The following is a 23,510-nucleotide window of genomic DNA, read 5'->3' as shown; positions in this document are numbered from 1 at the left end:
AAAAGATTCTAACCTAGTCACCAACTCCTGGCAACCACCTCTTTCTCCTTCCCAATAATGACAAAAAGAAAAAAAGTATTTAAAAAATCCAACACTTTCTTTTTGCCTTTAACTGTTATGCGCTCCTCGCCTTTCCTCTCTACTTCTCTCCTCTCCCTTCTTCCTCTCTCTGTATCTTCTTCTTATTTGTGCATTTTCTTCTCCTTTTCCTTGGCATCTAGGCATGCTTCTGCAGGTCTCACAGTCAGAGACAAAGCACAATTATGTCTGAGTTGAGCACAAAGAGACTATCTTTTAAAAACATTGACTTGGAGGAAACCTGCATCCTCAGATACCTTTCTCCCTTTCCTTGCTATTTACAGAATCTGACATTATATTTAACACCACACTGCCTGTTGTCTGCATGATTCTAGCCAGAAAAATTGGGTTAGAATGGCAACATACCCACTGTGTATACAGATAGGTAGAGACCCTAATTTTCGGCAGATCCATGCTTTAAAGGATCATTGCATAGCAGAGCTTTAAAAATGAGTGCCAACAGAAATGATAGGAGATGCTCCCCCAATCAACTTAGGATGTCTTCCTTTTTTCTTGTGCCTCTTTTTTTTGTCATCTGAAATATTACTTGTCATTATTGGGGGACTTGAGGCTGATCGATGAAGTGTATATATGTCTGTCGGACATTTGAAGAGGAAAAACATGCTTCAGGAATAAGGAAAATGTCTGCAGTGAAAGCAAAGGGTTAGGATGAGCCTCAGTGACTGACGAGTTCATTTCAAAATCCAAGGGCACATAGATGGTAAATTAGTACATATTGCAAATACAGTCAACGAGCAAACCCCAGCCACTGGAAGGAAAGGGAATGTTAGCACCGTAGTCATCACATGCCTGAACAGAGTGTCTACGTATCTTAAATGTAGATCTGAATCATTGCTCTTTTATCCCGCTAAATGCTGATTGCAAAGAAATGTTTGGGCATTGTTGACTTTCTGTCCATAAAGAAAAGTCAGGAAGATTCACAGAATCCATCACCTGCACTCATACATGCATGTGTGCTTTAAATTCCCCTAGGATGTGAAACAATTAGGCAGAGAAACTGCACTGTGGTCTCCCTTCCTCACTTCTTTCCCTCCCTGTTTTGCCTTTTCGAAAATGTGATACCTGATCTCTAGGTCTAGCAGGCTGAGAAATTTTTTGTATTTGTATAATACAGTGTCTGGCCTTCCCCCTGACCTGCTGATGTATTTTTGGCCTCATTAGTAGTCAGGGAGATGCCTTAGTGCATCCAGCACTGCAAGTCAGGGATGAAACACACTACAACAGAGAGAGGGAGCAAGCGCGAGAGGATATTAGAAGAGAGGCTTGTCTCCAAGATATGGAAGGAAGTGAGAAATGACAGGGCTGCAAGCTTTGTATGTAGGAGACCGGCAGGGCGGGGGAGCGGCGAGGAGAGCCAAGTGGATTCTCAGAAAAGGGGGGAAGCCATCGAAGAGCTAAAGGTGATTAGAGGGGGATATTGATTTCTTATTCTGCCAGAGATTTAAGCAGGCATGCGAGGAATCTGCACCATGGTTGGCAAAAGGAGACCCGTTGCCTCCTGTAACCAGACACTCGGGCTTTCCAGGAGCCCAGGGAGCAAGCCGAGAAGAAAGGGGGCAGTGTGGTCTAGGAAAATTCAACTTGTCGCTGATTTGTGCCTGATGCCTGCTGTCCGTCAGCAGCCTCCCTTACAATCTTTTTTTCTCTCTCTCCCTTTTTTTTCCCTTGCCTTCTCCTTCTTCACTGAAGCCTAGGGGAGCCAGTAAAGATTAAATGTGCTTCTCAAAGGCAGCCACTTCATGCTGCTATGTCGAAAGGGCCATTATTATTATTATATTTTAATAGTAAAAGAGAAAGGGAGAGAGGTTGAGCGAGCGAGAGAGAAGCTAGGTGTGATGATGACAGACTAGCTTTTCTGAGAGGAAAAGGAAAAGGGAAGGGAGAGAAAAAGGAGAGCCCCTGAGCTCAGCGGAGGATTGTGCCTGAGAAGAACCTACAGAGGTGAGAAAAAAGTTGTCTTGAAGGTGGGGGTGGGGGGGGGTGCTAAACAGACACTGTACAGAGGGGAAAAGAGACGTAATTTAGCTGTCTTGCTAGCATGATTCTATTTTTAAAGGAGGGGAGGGGGAGAGTCTGGAGCTCTAACTGTTTTTAGTTGCATATGGAAATATCTAAAAAATATTTAGCATTTTTACTAAGTGCGTTGAGGCCTCTCCAGTGTCTTCCTGGCTGTGGCTGCTTTGTCATTCTCTTTGACTAGCCAGCCATCTACCTTGCTCAGGCCTGGAATAACAGAAGAACAAGAAGAAGAAAGAAATGAAATGAAAAACAGAAAGAAAAAGGAGAAGAAACATTTGAAACAGGGTCATCTTCCCATCCGCCTCCTCTCCTTTTCCTTTCATTTTTGGAGGCGGCACAGGAAAGCCCCACTTCCAGTCTGATGAGGAAAGCGACAGTCTATCAGGTACAGAACCAGGGGCTGTCTGCGAAGATGGAGGGGAATTATGCTTCGGATTCCTCTGAAATATTGGCCAAAGGCTTCAAAGAATCCGCAGCGGGAGGTGCGGGGGGAATGTCTCTCCCCAGCCCGCACCCAGCCCTTCCCACTTCGCGTCTACCAAATGACAGCCTGGTGCTCGCTCTTGGTGATTTGGCCTTGACTTCAGCCAAGCAGCTGATGCAGACGAAGGCTCCGTTTGCAGGACTGGCAAAGTGCACGCTAAAGAAAGAAGGAAGAAATTTTTCAGAAAGCAGCTCTGGGGAGGTTTCATACTCCCTTTTTTTTTTTTTTTTTTTTTTTAATTTTTAAGTGAATATTTTCCAAATTTGATCAGTTCCAGCCCCTCCCTCCACTCCCACCCAACTGCCCTTTTTTCTCTCGTCAAAGCATAAGCTACAGAGTTACAGTCTCGAGATTTGGTGTATCGCTTCCTGCCCCCGCCTCCCCTCCCCGCCCCCGTTCTCCGTCCTCTATTGAAACACCTCGCCCAGCCTAGCGCACTGAGAGCTCTCATTTCCCCCCCTTGCTCGGGATGGTGCCACAGGAGGCTGTGCGGGCCCCGCTCTGCTTCGAATGGGTGAGTTCAGAACGCTCTTCGCATTTACACTTCTATAGCCTCTGAATCCTACTTCTTGGTCTTCTCCTTTGAAAACCCGATTTCTATGATTTTCGCATGCGGCATGCTTGCCCTGGGGGAAAGAGACGCCTCCTATTTTCTCTTCAGTCATTTGTGCTAGTCGTAAATTAAAGCTTTGAAGAGACACGAAATCCTTATTGTAGACTATGGTTTTAAAAACGTGGGCATTTCTGAGTCTATTCATATTATTTTACCATTTTAGTCAACTATTTTGCCCAAATCTTGAAAGAGTTTTCTCTGATATACTCGTGATTGTATGTATGTGCGTAATTGTATATGCGCCCCCAGATACTGCGTATGTGTGTATGTATGTATTAGGCTTAAATGGAATCTCAATTTTGTGAAGGAAAGGAGCTTAGAGAAGAAATACCATACCACCTGTTTGTTGCATCTTAGCTATGAACCTCGAACAGAAATTGCCTGTCATTCTTGTTTTGCTTTGTTTTGTCTCAAGAAAGAAAACATTGTTGCGCTCCTCTCAGTCCCTGAGACCCTAACTTGTGATGTTTACCGTTTAAATCCACGGGTTAGGCTCTTGGGAGCTGCGAGTCGTGCTTTTGCATCCTGGAAATTTGGTGGAACTTTATTCTTTAAAGCAAAAACAAAAGAAAAGAAAGTTTGTCTGAAGTGATTGAGTATACCTCTGAGGTTTTCATTGTTAGATGGGATCAGGTGACCAGAGAGTGGCAGCTCCTGAATTTCTGTTAAAGTAGGTATATATTCTGCTTTAATAGCGTGTTGGCTGCTATGTACATGTATGTATGTTATTGATGCCTGAGGCTTGTGGAACTCATCTGCCTGGTCTGTTCCTTGAGAGCAACACGCAGTAGTATACGAGCGTAACAAGAACAGCTCAGTACCTGGTGCTTGACCTCAGAACATCTCAGCTGAAGTCCCAGCATGCCCCATGCCTCCAACTTTCAAACTCCACAGTTAATCTTAAAATTGTGCCCAATTAAAATGGGCATGTGAATATATTATATATTCAGTGCCCACACATGTGTATCATGGATGGCTAGACAGTGAACATTCAGACGCAGATAAAGGCAAACTAATAGTTTGGACTAAAATATTAATAGGTTAAAATTCTATTCTTGCAATTCCACACAAAGGATAGAATTTATAGTATTAATAAAAATTAAGTTTGTATGAATTTGCAAGATTTCTTAAAAATAAAAGAAGGGATACCACCTCCTTGCTGGGTATCTTTACAAAATGTTATACTTCATGGATATAAAGGTGATAAAGATTGGAAATAAATCTTCTAAATATGTAAAATGAAAGCAACAACAACAGCAAACACAATTATCATATTCTTTCGGAGTAACAAATACTGTTTTTCACTTTAAAACTAAGAAAAATTTTATCAGTACTTAAATTCAGTCCAAAAATATTTTATAACACCCAAACAGTACATTTAAAATTATCCTTTCTTAAGGTTATGGCCAGCATTACCTAGTTTGTAGTTTTCTTGAGCTGTAACTTTTTATAACCGAATAATTTCAGTGATTTAGGTCTGTCTCATAGTTGGGGAAGAGAAACAGTAACTTACCTTTCCTTTGTTGTGAAAAATTCTAGTATAAAATTTCATTTCAACAATTTTCATATTATTGGGCCAACATTTCTCTTCTATGTTTGAAAAACACCTAAATCCGCCCAATCCAAATGCTTTCTTCTTCTTAAGATTTTATATAGGTTGTAGCCTTGTTTTATATGTGCAGTTGAAGGTTAGGGAAACTGTTCTTTGCCTGTTTTTTTTTTTAAGTGTTTATTGCAATTTTAATCATTAATGCCAAATTGCAATCAAGAAACCATTTTGTATGAGAAAATTGAATTGAGAATATGAACTATGCAACAATTGCACCGTGTCTTTTGTTGAAACCTCTTGTGTAGTAATATTCGAATATTACTTTCCAGTCTTTGATAGTCTGAATGTGCTTCAAAAAAAAATAGTTATTTGATTGTTGTGTTATCGTTAGTTTATATTCGATGGTTTAATGACTTCCCCTATCTTAGCTGATGTGTATGCATAGGTATTTGGAAATTACAGCGAGGCATCTATTTAACTTAGGGATCTATATTACCACATTATTCATATCAAACATTTGTAAAACAGTTGGTGCTTTTTGAAGTTAAAATATATCTGCAGTTTACCCTATGAAAATGTATACATGGATCAATAAAAACATGCCAGATAAAATTCTTCTGTGATTTTCACTGATAACAGGGTAGTAATTTAATACAAGTGTTTTAGTTTGTATTTCAAGGCACTCTCAGGTTTTTACATGTTTTCAAGTGGATTGCTCATGTTCCGAGGTTGCTATCATACAATTGATCACCCAGGCATTTAAGAGTGCATAACGACACCCGATTTTATATTTCAGCAGGCAACTGCTTCAGTGCAAGGGCAGGTTTCTCAACACCCCTTCTTCCTCACCGAGCCCATCAGTGAAGTTCAGTGAAATGAATAACATAATTGGTGGTTGGTTCAATCACTACCAGTCTAGACTAGCCCAGACGCATCAATTAGAGGGGGCTGTCTTTTAAAGGGAGAGTGCAACCGAAACAAGCAGGGCATTATTGATACTGATCTTTAAAAGTGCAAATCCAGCTTGGCAGATAAAAAAAAAAAAAAAAAAATTAGGCGGGGAACTGGGGTGGGGGTGCGTTGCGGGAAGAAAAGAGAAAGAAGTGAACTGGAGATTTCGGACACAGAAGGACAGGAAGCTTGAGAGAAAAGGAGAGGATAATGAGTGAAATGCAATGCAGCACCTCCTTGGAACACACAGTTACAATTCAGTTCACAGGGCACACTGGCTCACTGTATTTTTAACTAGATTCTCTCCCCACCTCCTTTTTAAAAATTCCTTTTTTGCCTCTGTTTCCAAAGAAATGCCAGCTCAAAACCAAGGCAGTTGGAAATTTAACAGCTCTAGGAAGCTCTAGTGAGAATAAAGCCAAATAATATGAACCAGCCAAAACTCTTTTTGCAACATTTTTCCCCAAAAGAAAAATACAGAAGATATTTCTTTTCAAGTCTCTAATTCTACCTTAAAAAAAAAAAAAAAGTGTACTAATGAACAGTATTCATTTTAAATCTAGCACCTGGGAACTAATATTATAGGCAAGACACCTTTAGGTAAAGGGCTCATAATTTTCTATTGAATACAGTAAAATTATAAAGAATGTAACAAAGGCTTTGGTAATTTGGTAGAGGGGCTTTTTGGTGAAAAAAAGACAGATGATTTAGAAAGTGAGGAACACATCAAGCCTCAGGGAAAGAAAATGTTTGATTGGTATTAATTAAAACACTGCTAATATATTCTAATAAAATCAAATTTAACATTCTAAACTAATCCTCTTGGTATGTCAAAGGAAAAGAAAAGTATTATTATTTGCATCTCTGCAATCCAAATGCATTTGCTCATTCAGCAGAATTAATTTTTATCACCAGCCTGTTTAATCTCCTCACAGATTTAGTCAAACTTATTCTTTCAAACTAGAAAGGATCAGGGTGGGGAATCCATGGAAGGTATTGGAAGACTAGTGACTGTATTTAGTACTGGCTTTATATTTTACGATGTTCTTTCTCTTCATTCGCTGTAATGGGGTGTGGAGGGAAACGGTGAGACTGCAGTGAGAATGATGAACGGCTCGTTTTTCCTCTTTCTCTCCTTCTACCTGCCAGATTATTTAATAATTTCAACTGCCAAATTATACGAATGCCATTTATTTACGTGACTGGTGTTGGTCTGTTGATTAATGTCTAATGTTTTTCTAATTTCAGCCTTTAATTTACTGAAAATTCCTAATGAAAAAGGCTTTTAAGCCAGAAACCAGTTGCCTTTTATCGGTTATTCCCAACTGTAGATCTTCTAAGAGAAAGTGGGGAAGTGAATGTAAAATTTTATTCATGACCAACTGAGTTCTTTGTTCCATTTTTAAGTCCAAATTTCTCCAGGAAAATTTCATATTTTTATGAAACAGCAAGTTTTATGTTCCTTATTGTTAAACTCTCACAACTGATAAAATCATCCCAAAATGACATCATAACCAAAATGCTTCTCCTCTCATTAGTCTACCATGACTGTGATATCTTATGTAAATATGTGACTAACAAAAAAAAATGAATGGGCCATAAATACTGAGGACCATATTTATGTGTTTCCAAAGTGAGGGGTTCTGCGTCCTATCAAGGAGATGTAAACTACTGACTACACTACTGATGATGCTGGCTTTTTGCTCCATTGCCTTTTCAAGTCTTCAACGTAAAAGAGCAATCGCAGTTCGGTTTCACATGCATTGTTCTATAATCCAGGCAATAAATGCTAATTAGTAATGCTCAAGGATCCGACCATTCAGAGTAATTATCATAATTTACTTCTTCCTTGTTAAAGACATTCCTTGCTGATTAGAAAAAAAAAAAATTAAATCGTCATTTTACCATCGCACTGCAGTGGAAATACACTAGAGATGTTCAAGGTATAGTAACACGGTGGCGGTTGCATTCCAAGTCACCGACCTGTGCCTCTTAGCTTATTACAAATGGAACTGCCACTTAATTTCTAAGAAGAAATTCATGTAAATGCATAAAGTTTGGCGTGTAGACCAGGAATATATGATTTTATTTTACAAACCCCAGGACTCCACCTTCCCGGCCCACCCTCTTTCTAAAACCACTTACTGAGCAGAACAAAGGAAATTGCTAACTATAGAGGCATCATTAAGTGTGAACTGCAACAGCATGATAAAGTATGTGATACGACAACATATTTTATTGCACAAAAGTGCAGATAATTAAATAATTCAATAGTAACCCTGACTAATTAGCAGAGAGATCTTGAAGGAGGAATCAAGAAAATGGATCCAATCACCTTGAATAATATGCTTCGTTCTCCCAGATCACAAATTTATTTTGGTTATTTGATGATTGATTACCTCATATAGAAAGATGAGGACAAAAGCCTATTTCTCAAAGCAGAGCTTTGATCTGGTGTCCTCTTTAGGACAAATTAATCATATGTTTTAGAAGTGCTGAATTTAATGTAGGGCTTTCTGTCTTCAGTCAAAGATATAATCTGCCATTCTGTTGAACATTTCTCTATTATCAACTGATCTAAGAAATTATCAACCCTTAGCTTCTTATATCGCTGCCTCAGAATATAGATGTAGCCTCGTTCACATTTTCTAATGAGTCTTCTGTTTAAGTTTGTTTTTATTGCTTGAAGCAAATAAATATCATGGGCACAGAAGGAACAGAATAAATAACCGTGCTGAATATTATATATGGTGAAACCCTTCCCCCTTCCTTTATCAAGGTAATATTCCTAGTGTTCATTGTTCATTGGTCCTTTAAGAGAGAGCTTTAGCTTTTACTTGAGGGTTGTAAGCACATTAGAGGAATAATTCCCTTTGGATACTATACAGAAGGAGCCACCTGCAAAATGTTGATGCTGTTATTGAAGTCTCAAGTGGAATCAGCTTTCAAAAAATTAGATATTAGATACATCCGATATAATTTGCAATGTGTAATTATACTAATGTGCATATAGTTGTCTGTTGGTTTACATGTTGACTACTTGAGTTTTTTTTTCTTTTCTTGTGCATTTCTCATCATTGAAATGGTTCCTTAGTAGAATCTTTTTAAAATAAGCTTATTTTTAAAAAGTTCTTTAATTAATATAGGAATATGAAGACTCTACAATCTGTGTTCTTATGCAAGAATAAATATGTGTGACCTAGATGCTGGAAATTAATTATCTCTAAAAGGGTTATCATTGTGGACACTTGCTTAATTTGTAAAATATTTGCTACTCTTGATTGATTTAGTCTTTTTCCTGACTTTAGATAACTTGAAGTAATTGAGAATATTAGGATAGTAAATGTTATTCATTTGTTTTAAGAAGAAATTTATTTCCTTTGTTGAAATAACAAAATAGAATGCCAGGGAAATGACCTTAGGCAGAGATAATAATTTTAATTTAACCAAAGTAATCAAAACAGTAACAATAATCAGCAATTTTTTTTTTTATTGTTTTTCACTGTTTTGCATGGCACATGTTGAATACTGAAACTCTGCCTTAGGTTATTTATGCACTAACATCAACTTCCCTTTTGACGTCTTGACATGATGTCCAAGGTCTACTGACGGCCCCACTGGAGAGCCTCCTTCCGGGGAACTGAGCCCTGAAGAGCTACCTATTAAGGAGTAGCCCAGGCAGAGCAACAGCGAGTTGGCTGGTCAGCCTGGTAGTTGACTCAGTAGGTGAAGAGGCTCTTGTTGCAAATTTGGAGAATCATTACCATCAGGTCACAGAAGGACTCTGACCGAGCAAGGCAATACAAGGGTCTTGATCTATGCTTATAAGTTTGGGAGACAAAAAGGATTCTAAGAGAGGCTTATATCGAGATGATACGAGATATGACTCATTGCAATTGAGTAGGCATAGAGCCCAAAGAAAGCTGATTTGTAGAACAGTTGACTCAGAGTAGACACCTAGAATATGGTCATTCACATATTTTTACTATCCATTTCTCAAAATTTGTTTTAATAATGGAGTCCCTATTAGAAAAGAGTCCCTATTTGCAAATGGAGTCCCTATTTGCATAATGTATAGCTACCTAATACCAAAGAAATACAAGGTTTACTTTTCACCTGCTCATGTATTCAAGGATTTGCCATCATTAGATATCCAAATGAGCCACAAAAAAATTGTGTGAAATGTTATTCCTTAATATATAACATTTTAATGTATTAAAAAAATGAGTTTTACAAATGTGTATCAAAAGCTTAGCACTCCATCATCCCTGTCAATGTTCACAAAATAATACATTCTAAAATCTTAAGATGTATATTTAATTACTCATCCAAGAGCAGTTATTGCATGCTTAATTAGAAAAATATCTATTAACATTTAACACTTAGTTATTTTGCAGATTGAAAAACATATTATACCTGCCATCTAGAGAGCCAGCATCCTCAGTATATCCAAAGTGGTTAGGGGTTAGGGCAAAAAGCAGTCATGTGTCATAGTGTACCCCTTTTGGTGTGCCTGACTTAATAGACGTCTTCGCTGTGTAAGCATGATGAAGAGGCTGATGAGAAGGTCTTCAGTTAAATTAACGTCTACCTGAAAAGTATATTTTATTCATATCAACTTTTATAAAATAAAAAAGAGAAACATTAATAACAACTCTTCTCAAATACCCTTATATTTAAAATGCATGGGTTGGATTAGTTGGGCTCTAAATTCTTTTACAGCTTTTAGAATTTTTGAAGTCATTCTAAAGTATGGAGGCATAGGAACAACTCCAGGACCAGTGAATCCAGAGCTCATTTGTTCCAACAGTTGTCCTTCAAAGTTATATTTGATTCCACCTCCACGTTCTGTATTTACTAACATATTTTGCATTGATGCTAAAACAGTAGGGACTGGAGTTCATTTTCAGGAAGGGGCAGTAACAGAAAAGAAGAACAGCTGAAGAATGAAAAAAGCTACACAGTGGGAGAAGCAAATTCCTGATCTAAGTTCTAAGCCCATTTCTCTCAATTAACATTAACATAGAAGAAACCCCGACAAGCACCTGCCTTTCTATTTTAAGACTATATTCTTTAGGCCTGCCTTCATTTAATTTCTTGCGGTATGGTTTGTTTTTTTCCATTGGATTAACTCCTTTGAGTTTCACATTTTTCCTTCCACTTGATTCATTTGAATCATCTTAATATTCCTCTCGGAAGCCTACAATAGTTACATTAACACATCATACTTCCCAAATTAAATCTTAACGTGTTCAAAGCCACCTGGAAATTGCCCTACCCCATTTTCTAAAACCACTTAGAATGTGTAATCTCTTCTTGAATTAAGTGAGCCTGCTTTCTCTGGCTTCCAAGTCATTGAATACGCTCCAGGATATGCTTTTCCTTTCTGCATAATCTCTCCCCCCACCTCTTCCACACTTTGAAAACCTTCTTCTTCCTTATTTCCCTCCTTCCCTCCATCCTTCTCTTTTTTTGTTCTCCTTTCCCCCTTCCGCTTGCTTGCTTGCTTGCTTTCCTTCTTTCTTTCTTTCTTTCTTTCTTTCTTTCTTTCTTTCTTTCTTTCTTTCTTTCTTTCTTTCTTTTTTCTTTCTTTCTTTCTTTCATTCTTTCGTTCTTCTTTTCCCTCCCTCCCTTCCTTCCCTCTTTTTTTTTAATTTTGTTTCTTTCCATACCATGTTCTGTGCCAGGCACTGGGAATACAAAGACAAATACAAGGAATTGACAACATCTAACAATCCTAGTGACTTCATTCAGCCCTGCATTCCTACGCAGTTATGTACTCCCAGCTATCTCACTTTGTTTTCACTCCTTGGATTTATTTGAATGTGTCCTCAATGTCTTGTGTTCTTTTGTTCTTTCCCTATGTGTCCTATTTCAGCAAGTCCCCTGTTGGATAAACCTGAAGCTTTTCTTACACAGCATTTTCTCCCAGAGCCATTAGAGTGGTGTATCACACACACTCAGGCAATGCCATTGCTGACTGATTCTTTAGCAAGGGGAACAATGTAAAACAATGGCATTTTCCTAGTGAAAATGGTTCCCAAAGCATCACTACATTTATTTTTTATTATTATTAAAGAGTCAATGTGATAACTTTCTGTGACATGTTCTGTTATTTTTTTAGTTGTGTTGATGTTCCTTTCAGCTGGTCCTATAGTCCCCCTCCTCAGGAATGTCTCCCCAGTGCAAGGACAAAGACTGAAGAGACTGCTATATTGATGGACTCTCAAACCAACTATGAAGTTGAAACAAAGAAAGTGATCACCTGAAGACACCTCCTCTGCTAAGCAACACCCCCAAATTGTGCAGCTTCAGCCACTAGAACTCTCAGAACAAGAGACAATCTTTTCAAGAAACAGAAAAACTCAATAATGACATCTAGATTTTCATGAGACAAGAACTTTCCCTTCCTCGTGTGTATTCCTCTGTTTGTACTTAAATTCATGTGACATTCATTTTTTTCCTAGTACGAATATGCTTATTAATGCACTTGTTCCAAAATCCCAAATTGCACAAATGTGTTGATATTTTAAGAAACAAAATTAATCCTACAAGGAGAATGATTTTTAGCCACACACTGGGTTGGATCTTAAGAGTGACCTACAGAATAAAAAGTACTTTTAAAATAAAGTAGTCAGAGGCTATTCAAAGGGTAAAATAATCATAGTACCACATTGGTCCACTTGACACTAACCAATCGATCATTATTTTTTTTTTATCGAGAAAGCTAGATTCTGTCAGATAAAAAACACTGCTTCTAAAGAGTTTAAATCTAGTTAGAAAAAGTTATAGAAACATTTGCAAAGATAAGTAACAGATAGGGTCAGTAGAGGGTCAGATCAAAAACAAAACCAAGCAAAAGATGAGTTCGGGGGAGTTTGCCATCAAGTTGGCAAAACTGGCTTATTTAGGGAAGAAAGTTTTAAAAGAGGAAAATATGAGATGAATCTTGAGTGATGTCAAAGATTTAGATAAATGAAAAGGAAGGAGGAAATGGAGTTCTTTAGGTGGATGTCATTGGAGGAGGAAAGGAATATATACATCTTGTTGACTTAAACCCAGACATTCAGCAGCTCTCTATACATATCTGGAAAAAACTTTGCACTGTCACCTCCTGTCTCTCACCCCAGGTATTCCTTAGAATTATTATCATATTTCCCTTCCATTAAAGTAAGTAAGGGAGATTGGTGTCAATATGGAGAACTATGATTTTTTCCATTAACCTAATGATAATTGGTATTTATTGAATTCTGTTAAGTATTTTACATATTAACTCACTTAAGCCTTACAACAGCCTAGCAAAATAGGTATTACTATTCCCATTTTACAGGCAAGAAAACTTGCCAAAGTGCCATATACAGGGCTCACATTCAGGATTGCAATCGCAAAGCTCATGATCTAAAGTGCTAAGTTGCAATATTGTAATCAATGTCACAATTATTACCCCTTTTTATATTCCTTGATATTTTTCCATGGCAAACAAATAGCTATTCCATTTAATAATCACCTAAAACTTTTCAATCTTCTGGTTAAAATTACACGAGAGTGATAGAATGTATTTTCATGATAGAAATTGGAAAAAAAATGGGGAATGAAGTTTATCGGCATTTCAGACTTTTTTTTTTTGCAAGACTTTGATGAGATTGTTCACTTTTGTCTCCATAAAATCCCAAATCTTTGAGAATAAAAAAGGGGGAGGTTTAAGTCACTTGTTGCAATGCCCTTTTTAATAGAGGCAATAAATCTAAAGGCCATAAATTTAGAGTGACTTACAGAAGATCGAACTTTGGGGTGTGACAGAGTAAGGGATGGAAACCAGGCCCTCCAGTTCACTATCAGTAGCTCTTGCACTAGTCTGCCCTTCCTAAATTAAGTATGCACTTCAATTTGATGAGTGGAAACAGTCTATCTATAGGTAGTAACCAGGGAGCTTTGTTCCTAGTGGATTGCTTCTGTTCTGCACTTCTTTGGTTTCCCATCTTAATGTAAAAAATAGCTAGCAATGAAGTCCAGAAGTTGTCAGTGGTTCATCCCCAAAAGAATGCATAATGTCCAAAGTTTTATGTGTATAATGTCTTCAATGGTGTTTTTAAGTTATTTCAAATTCTTAGTTCACCTACATAAATCATATCTAATGAGCATCTTCTTAACCAACTTTATGCACAGTATATGTTTGTAAGTGCTTCTGCACAAATGTTTATACATGACTGTTTCCATAGTAGTTACGTTTTTAAAAATATTCAGTCATTTCCTATTATAATCCTCACGTATCCATGTAACTGACTCAAAAATACTTCAGCCATAAAAAGCTAAAATTGAGCAAATCTCATTCTTCTTATCCATCCCCTTTGCATGTGACTGGCATTTAGTAATGATTAATAATGTGGTTAGCTGAATAACAGAGGTTCAAGACACAATTCTGTCTCAAAGGAGTCAGCTAAGCTGGGTCTACTTATGGACAAACATCTAAATGTGTGGACATATCTGATATTTGACTATGGTAAATTTCCACTTAGCTCGCTAGCATTGTCAGACATAGATCTCCTCATGGCTCTGGCCGTCCTGTTTTCACCATGATAATTGTTGGCCACATCTCATACAGTTCTTATTAAATGAGTTCATAAATAAACGGGGCTTTTTTTTGTAAAGAGCAGCCAAGCACAAAGTGTGACTTTGTTGACATTTTACATGACTTTGTCATATGTTCCTAACCCCCAATAAAAGCAATGTTGCATCAACTGTGAATTTGTGTTGATTTCTTGAAAAAGTATGCTCTTATAATTTATTTGTTTTCACTAGTGTATATCAAAGATAGTTTCAGGATCCACAAGGAACAAGTCAGCTAATGTGATAGGAAAATTTAAATGTAGAAACAACTTCTAAAGGATCCCATGTTACCTTTAAATAAAAGGTACTGTCATCTCCCAAGTCAAAAATCAAGGTCTGGTCCTTTGTCTCTCCCATTTCCACCAGCCATGGTCAATCACTCAGGTAATCTTTTGATTTTTTTCTCTTTCTGTTATTCAAATATGTCTACTTCTCTCCATCTATGCTACTGCATTAAAGTACAACTCTCATTTCTCAGCTGGACTACGTACCATGTCTCCAGTTTTCCTCTTCACACTGCCAAGGGGCAGCCAGGGAAATCTCTCTAAACCACAAATATGATTGTATTATTCCATGACTTCAAACTCTTCACTGGCTTCCCATTGCCCTTGAGATATCGTGACACCTAAAACCCTTCATGCCCTGATCCTGGCTCCAATGGTCCTCTCTGGACTCATCAGCTCTTCAGCCCCTCTGTGCTTCCAGGCTCGTGCCATCCACCTGCCTTTTCTTAATGTTCCCTCTATCTTCTGGGCTTTCTCACACACTTCAGCTTCTACCTAGTACTTTCTCCACTACACCTTCCAAACTCCATCGCTCGTCCTTTACATCCCATCCTAGAAGTCATTTTCTCTGGAAAGTTTTCACCCCAACCTCTACCACCGCTAAGACTAGCTTCCCCACCTAGGTGCTTTTATGTCATTCTGAGCTTACTTCTTATTAGCACTTATCATCCCGTGTCGTGCTCATATTTGAACATGAGATTCTAGAACTGTGCCATTCAACAAGGTAGCCACTCACTATATGTGGCTATTTCAATTTAAATTAATTAATGTTAAGTAAAATTAAAAATTTAGTTCCTCAGTTGCATTGCTCACATCTCAAGTTCTCAACAGCCACATGCAACTGGTGGCCACTCTGTTGAACACCACGTCTATCACTGAGAAAGTTCTATTGGACAGTGCCACTCTAGAAGATAAATGCTACGTTTTACTTGTTATTTTATCCTCCTGACTTGCAGCCCTTTCTTAACTGGGGTTTGCTATGTGAACCACAGAGAACAAAGATGATTTGAATGATATTTTTTCAATTCTCCCAAGAATGATATATTAAAAATACAATTTTATATGCAAAGGAAGGAAAATAATTCATTACGTGTAAAGATGCTCAGAGCATTAGGGTTCAATTCTAGCATAAAACTCTGGTCAGGAAAGTCTACAATAGCCTACCACAATGCTTGGCATCAAAAGTACTTCATAAATGTCTGCTGAATGAATATCACATCTGGACACATAGAGACAGTTAGTTTTATTAATTTTCACTTAGATGTGTAGAGTCATGTAGTAGACATGTCTTTAGATTCCAAAGGGCCCCTTCTCTAGAGAATGTGATAGATAATTTTTTTTTCAATTTCGTCCTAAGGATAGGTGAATTGTATTGCAGCAAAAGATTACCTATTATTTCACTTTCATTTGATGTTTACACAGACCAAAAAAAAGAAGAGAATTGAGCTCTTATTAAGTGAATGAGATGAACATAAAAATGATTAAAGGAGGTAGCTGATTTGATACATCCTGTATCTTTTAGGAATTGGCCAAAGTTTACTAAAACTATTAAGTATTTACTGAGCACCAACTATGTGCTGGGCACTTTGTTCAGTTTTGAGGATACAGGAAGGAACAAGATGGACACAATTCTCACACTCATAATAGATAACACTAATATGATTATTTCAGTTCCTTACTGCACTGTATCCAAAGCATGAGTTTTAAACCTTGGCTGTACATTGTAACCACCTGGGGAGTTTTGAAAATACTGATACCTAGGTCAGATTCTGATTTAATTGGTGTGAATGTGGCCTGGGAATTGGAATTTTCTGAAGCTCCCTTGGAGATCAGAATGTGCAGCCAAAGTTGAGAACTATTGACTTATGGGAACATAATCTTAGACTCAGCTCAGAAAATCGAGAGTTTTTGGTATCAATAGCTGATAGCATATTAGAACGAAAACCATTTGTTTAACACATTTTTGTTTATTCCTCAGAATATAAACTCATACTTAACAGTTACTGAGTTGTCCAGGTCAAACAGCCAGGTCATGATTGAGATAAGACCTGACCCCCAAGTTTCTGATTTTAACACAACGCTCTTTCTGCTACACTAAACTATCTCAGGGAAGTGGAAAATATAATTATCTTCAAGTCAAGACCAATATCCACTGTGGTCATAATTTTTAACAGCAAAATTGAATTTGGACCAATTTGAATCCCATATACTCAAATAATTCTGCTAATTTGCTAATCAAATGTGAAAATGCAACTCCTTAAAAATATACATATATATATGTGTGTGTGTGTCCATAAAGAGGGTGCAGGAGATGCTCATTTCCCCAGGAATCCTGAGCACATTTTTACAAATTCAAAAATCAATATACATATATTAAACTCCACTAGAAGGATATTTTGCCTTTAAACTTAAATTACTCAATAGCAGAAATGGTAGTGGGAAGACAAAATTAAAAATTGCATTGTGCTCCCACATTATCTGTCCCCACCCAACTTATTATATTACCTTCCATTCCATTTCATGTTTCACTGTACAGGTAAAATTGACAGTCTGTCCCCATGAGAAAAGTTGACATTAAAAAATAACCACTATAAAAAATAGTTACTTCTCATAGTTACCACCATGCACCACTTTTAGATTCTACTCATAGATCAAGAGAATCCCGGAACTCTGTCATCAAATCTGCTCTTCTTCGTCCGTATAAAACCACATAGTGAAAATGTGCCGTTCCATATTTTAAAGGCATCGAAATAAAACTAACGTCCACATACTTCCTTCAAAATGCATTTCAGTGTTTGAGATTCTACACAGTTGGGAAATTCTTATTTCTATTCCAAATCCCTCACGCTGTAGTTTAATCCCATTTTCTCTTGTTCCCTGTGGAGAGAAAGAACAGCCGGCCTCCATTCTTTTAAACTCAATCCCTTCATGTCCTTAAAGACAACTACCTCCCAGTCTTCTCTTCTCTGGAACAAATAAGAACAGTTCCCATCAGGAAAATGTCTCTCTTGGATTGTGCATATTCACTGCCATATCACAGATATTCATGCTCATCACATAATGCTCATAACGAAAACAAGCCAAGGCCAAGAGCAAAAACAAGCAAATGTATCATTGTTTTCATGAATGAAGTTACAGAACCAATAATAGACACTGAATAAATAGTTGAAAGTGATGATCTTCCAATAATTGTGTGCCAAAATTATCATAATTTCTTTTACAAGTATTGGCAATGTGTTGCTTTTAGAGAGGTGAATTAAAAATTAAATGGTTAGGTTTCAATTTCCTTTATTCAAGTTCTCCCCATGCTCTGCAATGGAATATTCCATTCAGCATTCCACAGCAGGAACCACCATTGCTTTGACAAAAATAGATACAGTATTGGAACATTCAGTCAATGGAGTAATCCAATTGTCTGAACATTCTTTTCTGCTTTGTCATTTACATTTTAATAAATCCCAGAATATGTCAAGCTGTATCCAGTCGTACCAAGTGTAGCTAACCACATGCAGTTACCAGATGCAATGAGGGAATCATAACATGCAACTCCTACAATGAATCAACATTTGGTTTGTGTATATTTTTAGACTCCTACATTTTAAATAGGGATACTTTTAAAAATGAAAAATAGATATTTTGAAAAATCCGTTAGTATATTCAGCTTTTACAAAGGAAGCTGTGGGCAAAGGGTGCTCTATTTAATTGATCTAGGAATTCTGGCATCTGCTAACCTCAAGGACAACACTATATATAGATAACAACAATGTGGAATGTCAAATTATTATCTTATCTATTTCTCTGCCAGTTTACTCTCTCTTAGGAGAATCAGACAAAAAATATATATATACACACATACACATATATATCATATACATTATATATATAAATATATACATACATATATATATATATATTTTAGACAGAGTCTCACTCTGTCACCCAGGCTGGAGTGCAGTGGCATGATCTCGGCTGACTGCAACCTCCACCTCCTAGGTTCAAGCGATCCTTCTGCCTCAGTCTCCCAAGTAGCTGGGACTACAGGCGTGAGCCACTGCACCCGACCTCAAATTTTGTATTTTTAGTAGAGACGGGTTTTCACTATATTGACCAGGCTGGTCTCAAACTCCTGACCTCATGATCCACCCACCTCAGCCTTCCAAAGTGCCAGGATTACAGGCATGAGCCACCGTGCCTGGCCGATAATCATATTTTAAAGACATTTGACATTTGACATTCCATGATGTGAAGACTTCAGGCAAACCAGTCCTAAAAGATGTGTGTGTGTGTGTGTGTGTGTGTGTGTGTGTGTGTGTGTTTATTAACCTATATACATAACTTAGTCCATGCATATATCAGCCACCAAGTTTTTTCAACACTTTGAGAAGTTTGTTATCCTGGCTTAAAAGACCCTGGTGAATTTTTACAATGGGGTTAGAGCTGTAATGATGATGAAATGAGCCTCAGCGTGTTGGGTTGGGGATCCCTAAGTGGCAGGTACATGCTTAGAAAGGAGGGTTGTCCAAAGATGAAATTATTAAGACTAGTCTCTCCTAGTAAAAATCACATGGGACATTACACTTGGCTCTGGTTATACCCTTTGTATGTAATTCTCTAAGTCACCTAAGTTAGCCCATTAGATAAGTCCCATCTTAAGTTTTTCCTCTCAACCTTCTGATTATTACCCTTTAGGATAATGACTGCCGAAAGTCCCAGGTTATTTCCTGACATCAGGTAAATCTGATTAGGGTTAAATTGTGATATATTCAAGGACTAAAAGGAACCACAAAAGAAATATTTGTTTCTTTTTTTGCTGGTGCTTAGAGCAGTTTAAATGCTTGCCACAGGGATTGTGAGCAGTGCACCATGATTATTACAGTACTCAGCATTAGGTATTGTGTTGAGGAGGCTATATCATAACTTACCAATAGTGGGAGGGAGAAAATCAAAAGTGCAGTAGCATTGTAATACACAAGTGACACTGGCAGAATTTCTTCATTCCCAGAGTTTTTTCTTACTCTGCTCACAGTGTGATAACTGGCAGATTTAGTGGAAAAGTAGGAATGAGCTAATAGTAGAATAAATCACAATATCTAGAAAAGGACCTCTGCAACTTATCTTGAAGGCCTCTAGAAAAGGACCTTTGCAAGTTCCCCATGCACTTAGAGTAACATCAACACTTGCTCTCATAAACTACTATCGTGATTGTAGACTATGGTTTATTCAACGAACTTGAATTAATAAACTAAGCCATCAACATTAGGGAGAATTTGGGGAGGAATGTTAAACAATGAAGGTCAAGAGATACATGTTCAAAGTTTCATTTTCATGAATCAAAGGTGCTATGTTCTAGATCTAACTCTATTGATAATTATTTCCTTTACAATTTCTGTAGTAGAGTCAGCTCTTCAGTAGGAAGAGAAACAAGGTAGTTGACTTGTTCTTACTTTACAAAGATTTTGAATGTAAATATGGTATAGTGTTTTGAGAAGGTCTTTAGATTACACACCACTGGATTTTAAATACCCAGGTTAACAGAGAGGAGCAGGGTGCAGATGTTATAAAAAATGAATATGGTCTTCAGAATGTGCCTTAGATGCTCACTTCAGTCAAATTCCCTTTTTAATTCTAGGTTCACAGACTTTCACTGATGAAGAAGCCACAAGGGCCATCTAGTCCAATTCTCATCTTTTGCTTGAATTTTCTATTAGCTTATAATGGACCACATTCCTGATCAGCAGTTCCTTTTTTGGACAACCCAGATCATTTGAATTATTTCTTCCTTCCTTCCTTCCCTCCCTCCCTCCCTCCCTTCCCTCCCTCCCTCCCTCCCTCCCTCCCTCCCTCCCTCCCTCCTTCCTTCCTTCCTTCCTTCCTTCCTTCCTTCCTTCCTTCCTTCCTTCCTTCCTTCCTTCCTTCCTTCCTTTCCTTTCTTTCTTTTTTTGACAGAGTCTCATTTTGTCACCAGGCTAAAGTAGAGTGGCACGATCTTGGCTCACTGCAACCTCTGACTCCCTGGTTCAAGCGATTCTTTTGCTTCAGCCTCCTGAGTAGCTGGGATTACAGGCACACGCCACCATGCCCAGCTAATTTTCTTTCTTTCTTTTTTTTTTTTTTTAGTAGAGACGGGGTTTCACCATGTCGGCCAGGCTGGTCTCAAACTCCTGACCTCAGATAATCTACCTGCCTCGGCCTCCCAATGTGCTGGGATTACAGGCGTAAGCCACCGCGCCTGCCGAATACTTTTTCTTTATATTGAATCACAAAGGCATTGTCTTTCATTGTTTCTTATTTTACCCTTAGGAGATATAGTGTAAGTCTATTAAGTCTAATCTCTCTTCTATTTGTCAGTCCTACAGATATGTAAAAGAAGAAATCATGTTCCGTCCAGAGTCATTTTTCTCTGGGCTGCACACCCTTAGCACTTTCAGTCATTCCTCCCATGGCATTATTTCACATACCTTCGTCATTCTTGTGAGTCTCCACACTCAATTGGTTTGGTTGCCTTGTTAAATGTGCTACTCTGAATTGAATGCTTTTTTCTAGATGTGGACTGACAAATGGGAAGAAATGCATGATGATCACCTTTAAAAATTTTTTCCTTAAGTACTGGATTTCCAGGAATAAAACTCCTATTAATCTTTTTAGCAACCATCTATCAGTATTGATTCAACTTATCTTACTATCTATTAAAACACTTAAGTCTTTTCTATACATTCTGCTGTCAAACTCTATTTCCCTCATCCTAAAATTCAGCTCATCATTCCCTCTCTGAATTTTTTTTTATCCTAAGATATCTGCTAAATTAGATGTTTTTTTTCAGAGTCATCTTATTCAAATGTTTGACCCAAACTTACCAAAAAGAGATCATAAGAAGCTTAGTCAAGTCACATACTGAAGTTAGGATTCCAAATGTCATTCCTCAAAACTATTAGTCTAATAACTATAAAAGAAAGAAGAGAAGTTAGTCTAGAATAACCAGTTTTGTTTGTTTTCATTGGCCTCATATTTACATGTTTTGTTTTGTCTTAACAACTACTGATGCTAGGAAGCAGCTATCTAGATAAATGATGCATAACCAAAGAAAGTTGATCTGGGATCAACATTTTGCTTCAGATAATCAAAAGGGGCAACATTCTGTATATGAATAATTGAGATTACTATAGTGCATACATTGATGTTTTAAATAACTGGATTTTTTCTTTCTTGCTGTCTTATTGGGTTGATAATTATCCTTACTTGAAAGAGGAGATTTAGGGTAAGTAGAGTAGGAAATCTTTTGTCTATACTATTTATGGATATTAACATGTCTACATATCCTTAAAACTTACTTATCCCACAAAATAAAGTAAAAGTAAATGTGATTCAAAAAATTCATGTTTTTGGCTTCTCACTGTAGTAACAATCCTCTATATAAGGTGGGTATGATCTGGCACCTATTCAAGGGGCTTATCTATCAAAGTGCCTAAAGAAATTAATAGCAAGGAATTTCGACTCAATTAGAAATCTTAAAATGAATTGAAATTCATGAAAAAGCAGTTTCACAATCTGGCTCCAGAAGACAGAATTCTTAGCAAGGCTCCAATGTACTATGCTGTTGCATGGTGATGTGTATTGGGTCATTGAAAGCACCCTTTTCATTCCTGCCCTCACTCCTGTGCTGAGAGTTGGCAATTCTCTGAATTCCATTTGATTTTGCCCTTCCTTCTTTCCTTTTTCTCTATCTTTCCTTCTCTCATTGGTATTTCATCTTTCTTTTTTCACTGAATTTCTGAAAAGTCATGGTTCTTTTTTATGATTTTTTTTTTTTTTTAATTGAGATGGAGTCTCACCCTGTTGCCCAGGCTGGAGTGCAAAGGTGCAATCTTGGCTCAAGGCAACCTCTGCCTCTCAGGTTCAAGCAAGTCTCCTGTCTCAGCCTCCTGAGCAGCTGCGATTACAGGCATCTGCCACCATGACCGGCTAATTTTTTGTATCTTTAGTAGAGATGGGGTTTAACCATATTACCTAGGCTGGTCTTGAACCCCTGACCTCATGATCTGCCCGTCTCGGCTTCCCAAACTGCTGGGATTACAGTCATAAGCCACAGTGCCCAGCCAATTATGGATTATTTAAGAGCCATTACTGCTTGAATTTGGTGTACATATTAGGCTTTACTTCTGATGCTACTATTGTTCCCTTAAAACTTCATTTGAGTAAACCACTGTTAAAATTACATCTAAAGCTTCATGTAGGAAGTCATATGGATTCTGTACCCTCCTTAAAGAAAAGGAAGAAAGAAAGAAAAGATGAAAAAAAGAAAGAAAGGAAGGAAGGTAGGAAGGAAGGAAAGAAGGAGCCTTTTCTAGATGGTTTCTATGCTTTTTCCTTGAGTTACTTGCATACTTTCCTCTTTTACTATCTGGTTTATTTGACAGGGGAAAAGATTAAATACTTAAAAGCCGTCCCAACCCTTCTTTTCTGTTTCAATGAGTATCACTATTCACTTTCACTATTTTCCACAAGACCACTACTCATATTCACCAAGTGGTTCTTCAACTAGACTGTGCATCAAAATCACCTTGGAGAGCTGGTAAACCACAGGTTGTCAGGTCTCCTCCAGAGTTACTGATCCAGCAGGTATGGGATAGAGGCCTGGGATTTACATTTTTTGTAAGTTTCTAGGGGTTGCTACTGTTGTAGGTCCTGGGACCACACTTTAAGAAACATTGCTCTAATTCTAAACCATGATTTCATCCTTTCTCAATCATGTCTTCCATAGGATAAATAATCCCAGTTCTTTTTAACTTTTTAAAAAAATACCATCTATTTCTAGAACTCTTAACATCAGGGTAGCTTTTCTTTGAACTGTTTCTGAATCTATCCTTAGCTGGATGGCTAGAACTAGATACAGGGCTGTAGGTAATT

General features: G+C 37.6%; 1 long non-coding RNA gene across 4 annotated transcripts in view; it reads left to right on the top strand.

Moving 5' to 3' along the window:
- LOC126934834 (uncharacterized) overlaps positions 1 to 23,510 on the top strand; it is an 80,529-nt gene that overhangs the window by 6,909 nt on the left and 50,110 nt on the right. Inside the window, exons 1-3 of one of the 4 annotated variants that reach the window (XR_007719116.1) lie at positions 1,553 to 2,040; positions 2,321 to 3,116; positions 11,840 to 14,460. This is a non-coding gene — a long non-coding RNA (uncharacterized LOC126934834). Of the gene's footprint in view, positions 1 to 1,541; positions 2,041 to 2,320; positions 3,117 to 11,839; positions 14,461 to 23,510 lie in introns of those variants that run through there. The other 3 variants (XR_007719117.1, XR_007719118.1, XR_007719115.1) reach the window with 3 other exon arrangements.

This window comes from Macaca thibetana, chromosome 14 (assembly GCF_024542745.1).
Source record: "Macaca thibetana thibetana isolate TM-01 chromosome 14, ASM2454274v1, whole genome shotgun sequence".
NCBI lineage: Eukaryota > Metazoa > Chordata > Mammalia > Primates > Cercopithecidae > Macaca > Macaca thibetana.
This window is presented reverse-complemented; position numbering and strand designations above follow the sequence as displayed.